The sequence below is a fragment of the Henckelia pumila genome, chromosome 3 (genome assembly GCF_033568475.1).
Source record: "Henckelia pumila isolate YLH828 chromosome 3, ASM3356847v2, whole genome shotgun sequence".
NCBI classification, from domain to species: Eukaryota; Viridiplantae; Streptophyta; class Magnoliopsida; order Lamiales; family Gesneriaceae; genus Henckelia; species Henckelia pumila.
In genome coordinates this window covers 109221024-109227234 of record NC_133122.1, presented here as the reverse complement: position 1 = coordinate 109227234, position 6211 = coordinate 109221024, and the positions used below count along the sequence as shown (strand labels likewise).

Below are 6211 nucleotides of genomic sequence, written 5' to 3'. Positions count from 1 at the left end.
CTAATGATAATCTGACTCTTTCGTTTCTCTCTGTTAGTGTTTATATTTTTGTGCATTTGAGAAAACAGTATTAACCTTGAGGGGGAATTATGTTCGTTTTGCTTGTTTTTTTTTTATGTTAGAGGAGGGTTTGAGGTTTGGGAGTGAAACTCTATCTATCTGGTTGATTTTAGCAATTAAATCACTTGAGTGTGATTGAGCTATTGAATCTCATGCATATGTTGCACCATGTTTCACGTTTCCTGATTTGTTCAATGACGTGTGTAAACTCTTTTTGGACGAGCTTCAGTTTCATTTCTTTATCTACTACTTCTATTTGTTTCATGTTTTTTTGCTGGAGATTGCTACCGCTGAACTTGCCCCAACTCATCCTATCAGGCTCGGGCTGGCGCTCAACTTCTCTGTCTTTTACTATGAGATTTTGAATTCTCCTGAAAAAGCTTGTGCTCTTGCAAAACAGGTATGCCAGTAGTTCATTCCATATGCATTTAATGAACTATTTAGTAACAACGAAACAAAAGATTTGTTAGCATAAATGTAAGCACAAATGATTAATATCAGTTTACATTTGTAAATCTCCACATCTAAAGAGTCTCATTTTGCGTGTTTCTATGATGACTGTGGTATTGTGTGATTCTTGCTTGTTTCTTGAAGGGGTTTGATGATGCTATTGGTGAGTGAGTTGATCACACTTGGAGGGAGTCATACACGGATAGAACTTTGATAATGCAGCTTCTCCAGGACAACCTCACTTTGTGGACTTCGAATATGCAGGTAGTTTGCCTCTTCCTTACATGTATGTCTACCCATTATGAGGGAGAGAAAGAACTCACTAATGGATTCGTTAATTGTCCTGGTACAGGCATTGGATCTTTGAGTAAATGGGAAAATTATAACTGGCAGACTTTGTTTTTCAAGTTTATGTAACTTTTGTTATTGATATCTGCTTCAGAGGGTGATAAACCGAATATTGAAGAGTACTTGATGTGAGTGACCGACTAAATCGGTATGATAAAAAATCAACTGGAAAGCGTACCAGGTCAAGTTATAATATAGTGAATAAAATTCGAATGTCGAACCCACAAGGACTGTATAAATATTAATACCAAAATATATTTATTCCTACTTAATCTAGACTAATGAATAGAAGTGATTCAGATTTTTAAACTAATAATTAAAATTGAAATTAAAATTAAATTAAGTAAAACACAGCTGGAAAATTTGGATTAATTCAAATATAGAAAAAGTTCGATCAAGGACTCACGTAGGTACCAGACCATTCATGTAACAAGCAGTCGATCTAAGACATCAGACTTAATCTTAATTCACGGGAATTTTCCTAATTTGTTCGAAGGACTATTTCTAGAACAATCAAACCTATTCAAATATTGATTAACTAATTTTTCGTAATTCTAATCAAATTTGAATGCATGAATAACTGTGAAAATTTAGTTTACACCCAAACCGCATAATGAAACCGAATTCTATTTCTAGTCAGTTTTAAACTATGTCGAATATCGAAGTGATCAAAATCGAAACGTCCTCTGTCGAATTGGAATCAATTAACATGCAAGAAAATAACTGGCCAGGAAATTCACAAGACAAATATAAATTCGATAAACAATATAATCAAATAAAGTCTGAAAATCATAAATAAAAAAACGCGTTTCTACATAAATTGTCTGGCACAATCACGTTGCCTTGATCGAAAGAGAAAAACTACTCAAAGTTCAACATAATTCAAGAACAAAAATTTTTACTCCAAAACATCAATCAAAAATCACAAAAAAAATAAAAACAAGAAGAGAAGAATGGTAGATGATGTTGGCCTCCTTCTTGCCTTCAAAGATGTGTGTAACCCTTATTCTGATGAATAAATTCCTATTTATATTCTCAAGGGTCTTCAAAAGATAGTATCCTTCCCGAGCAAGAATTTCTTTTTTAAAAAACTCTGTGCGCGTAGCTCGCTCGAGCGAGCATAGGGTCTCGCTCGAGCGAGCCATCTTCTGCCCTGAAGGTAGATTTCCACACCTCGCTCGCTCGAGCGGGCATAGCCTCTCGCTCGAGCGAGCAATATTCTGTCTTGATAACTTTTGTGGCACCTCTAGCTCGCTCGATCGGGCATTGCCTCTCGCTCGAGCGAGAAATCTTTTGGAAAAAACTTGCTATCTCAATCTCGCTCGAGCGAGAATAACCCTTCGCTCGAGCGAGTGAAGCTCTGTCCAAAAACCAAAATTTTGCCAAGTTTCCCTACAAAACGGACCAGGAAGAGTATTATTCAAATAAATGAATTAAACATGATAAAACTAAATAAAACAACAACAAAAACATACGAATGCATGCAAAACTAACACCAAAAATATGCATATGAAACACAGTTAACAACTCCCCCATACTTAGGCCTTGCTCACCCTCGAGCAAGACTAAACAAACACACAAACAAGAATCAAGAAATACTATGGAGCAATGGCCTCAGCATTAAATTTTTTCAAAAAATTCAAAACCAATCACATCAAACCTACCAACACTTGAAAGTTTAAAAAAAGAAACTGGTTCCCCGCATAAACTTACAACCTCGTCAACTCATGCTTCAAAGTACCTTCATCCAAGTTCAATCCATACATTCATAGATCAGGAGGAGTTTTCAAGGTAACATAGGATCAAACACTCACAATCAGTTTAATACAAATAAAAATAGTGCGTGCGTGTTTCGATTAAAAAATCATACTCATCAATAGTGTCTATCAACAGTCCATATGTTAAATTCTCACAACTCTTCTCCACTAGTATATTGGGCAACTGTGACTCGGTCAAGAATTCTTAATAAGCTTGTAATGTTAGGCCTGGCTTATGGCTACAAATGAAAGATAACAGTTCAAAGAAAGGAGTAAATGATGACTAACAATTATTATTCACCTCATCAAACCATTGATTCACTTTGTTTTTTAAATTTTCCTTTTCAACCCATTCTATCAATTTTCTTTTTTCTTTTTCACCACTACTTTTTTCTCTATTTTTTTTTTCTTTTTTCACACCATTCCACTCTTCAAATTCAAATTTAGGAGGATATACAATTCACATAATCAACTTACTCCTTTTAAGATGGGAATTAGTGTTTAAGCTATTATTAGGTAGTGAGTGTAGGACCTTGAAAAGATGCCGAATGGGGGTTTATCACACGTTTTCACGCATGCCATTCGATTTCATTAAAGCTCAAACAAGGTACTAGGGATAGAATGTATCAATGGGTAGCTTGAAAGGCTCAAACGATTCACAGAAAAATTGCCTAAATCATTCCTAATCACAGTTATGCCCGTATTGCGCCTCGAAGAGTGTTTGAACTAGTTCTAGACAAGTTTAAATTCACAATCAAATCATACAAATTAAATCATTGCAGAAACAAACAATCATCAACAGTGAACGATGATTATCAACTAATTTCAGAATATGTACCTCATGTACTCATATAAGTGTAAGCTCAAAAAGGACATCTAGAGATAATTAATTCAAAAAAAAAATAGGCCCAAAAATTCCAAACAACGCCTCAATCATCTCTATGTTTGCACTTTTCAAACTCAGATTCTAGCACAAATCACAGAGTATATCAGAGATCATTCATCTAATTGGTTTCACCAGTTAAAATTGGTCAGACAGGCAGACGGTCATGGACTACCGTTTCAAAACAAAGCAAAGAAAGTCTCATCATTGGTCATGCTATCCAATTCTTTCTTGACTCAACACAAAAGCAACACAATGACATGCTATGAATATGAACTCGATGCAACTAACGAAACAAAATGAATGCAAACAGAATGAACACAAAACACGATAACTAAACACCCCCCATACTTATCTAAAGCATTGCCCTCAATGCTTCAGAAACATAGAACAAACACACAAACAAATTCAAAGTACAAAATTGAAAACATAATGCACAAAACATAAAAAGGAACTCCCCTTGTCTACTGCGGTGCAAAAGCGTCGTGATCCTCCTCATGTTCTGGAGGAGGCTGTGAAACATAATAATCCTGAGTTGCATGTGGGTACTGGAATGGTTGATCATGAAATTATGGGGCTGGAGAAGCGTACTAAAAATGGAACGGAGGTGGGTATGGCACAACATCAGGAATAGACGAGGTGTCGAGCCTCAAATGTGTAGTAATGCCATAGAGAAGAGCATCCATCCGCTGAAAATTTGCGGTCGCAGCTACCATAAAATCATTATGAACATGAGCAAAAGCAGTGCGTTCACGAATGGCCTCAGTAAATGGCCTACGATGGGGATGCCGTGGTGGAGGTGTGTTGTGAAAAATTACTCGCAAGCGTACGAGTGTCAAGTTTTAGTAAAGTGAAAATAGAGTGTCGATCCCACAGGGAATAATTTGAAAATATTCAATACTTGCAATTATAATAGTCTTAATTTTATTTAGAAAATTACACTTTAGAGGTTTAATGACAAAGTAAATAAATATAGAAAATTGAAAAGCGCACACAAACACTATCCTGTAAAGATTATCAATCTAAGGAAAATAGTCTAGAGGTTTGATTTCACCTGGTCTCAACTATATTTAATCTCAATCAATCTATTTTCATGAATTCATGTAAATTAATAACCAAGAACACATAGATTATACTATTTCCCTCTCCCGAGTATCAAATAGAATGTATCAATTACATATCGATTTCAATATCCCTATACAAAATCTACTTGTAATGATATGTGTGAAACAATGTTCTTTTTAAGTTCTATTAAAGTTATAAGCTCTCCCGAGTCAAATAAACAATTAACAGTGTGAATTCTATTGATCCTATTCTAAATCCCCTCTCCCGAGTGCCGGATTCTGAATAAATATGACAAATCAATTTATGGCCAGTAAATTGAAAAGACTATCAAACCTAAAATTACAATTAATTTAGAAGAATTCATTCATAAAAATCAACCATTCATAAATATGTCTTGACCAGGCTACATCGACCTCTAGACTTAAAAAGTTTAGTTCATAATAAAATTCATAAAAATATAAATCATATTAAAAAATTCAAACATAATTCAATCTCAAAAGAAAAAAAATAAAGTAAAGATAACAAATCCGAAGTCTTTCTTCCGTATCCGGTTGAAAAGTCTTCGTCTTCGTTCCAAGCAACTCCAAATCTCGATCGAAACTTTTACAACTTTTCTCTCAAGATACTTTTTGTGTAGTAGCCGCCTCCTCCCTCATTAGGTCTGAAAAAATCCTTAAATATACCCTTAAGATTCGTCCAAACACCTTCCAAAAGTATCCAAAATTTCCCAAAATTAAACACAGCACTTCGTAATACAGACTCCGACGCGCGGGCGCACCACGACAGGCGCGGGCGCGCATAGCCTCCTGTGGATAAATTGTTGAGTCACTTCTGTTGACGCGCGGGCGCTATATGACAGGCGCGGGCGCGCATAGTCGTCTGTCCAAATTTCTTCAAACTACGAACCATCTTCGCTTACTTCGCTCTTTACTTGACTTCTATGATTTCTTCTATCATACTTTCATTATTTCCTGTAATTCCTGACATCCACAAAAACAACAACATCTTCCACATAATACAGCTCGAAACCAAGCAATTATCCAATAATATCAACACAAATTACGTGCACAAAATGCACTTATCAAGGTGCAGGAACAGAACTAGAACTGGCTCGTCCTGCCTGAGGAAAGTCCTTCTTCCTCTTCGCTTTCTTCTTCGTAACAAGTGTGGCATCAATGGGCTGTCGTGGCTGCTGTTATTCCTCGTCAGCTCGAACCTGGACCCCAGCCTGAATGCATAACTCTGAAATAATGCTGGGAAAGAAAAGGACCAAGGGAGATGACGTATAGATGGAGCGACGAATTTCACTATGAATAAGCCGACCGACATTGATCGGCCACTCCAAACTCAAGGCATACAACATAATGGCAATCGCCATGTTCACACTGCTCGTATGAGATATAGGCATCAAATGTTTTGCAGCAAATGCGAACCAAGTGGACTCGTCCAACAACAGATATTTTTCAGGAAAATGTAGAAATGCAATCGGGTCATGCCAAGACACCCCCTCATAGCACAATTGCTGCAAAATTTCTTTATAGTCAGGGTCGACCTTCAAACTCTGATACAAATTATCATCAACAGCAGGAGTCTGAAGTAAAGCATTCAATGCATTTTCATAAAAAAAAAACTAATTTCCCTCTAACAT

General features: G+C 36.3%; 1 pseudogene; it reads left to right on the top strand.

The window, feature by feature from the left end:
• The window catches only part of LOC140889295 (14-3-3-like protein), a 29545-nt pseudogene extending 25413 nt beyond the window's left edge, over positions 1-4132 (top strand).
• Positions 4133-6211: the final 2079 nt, after the last annotated feature.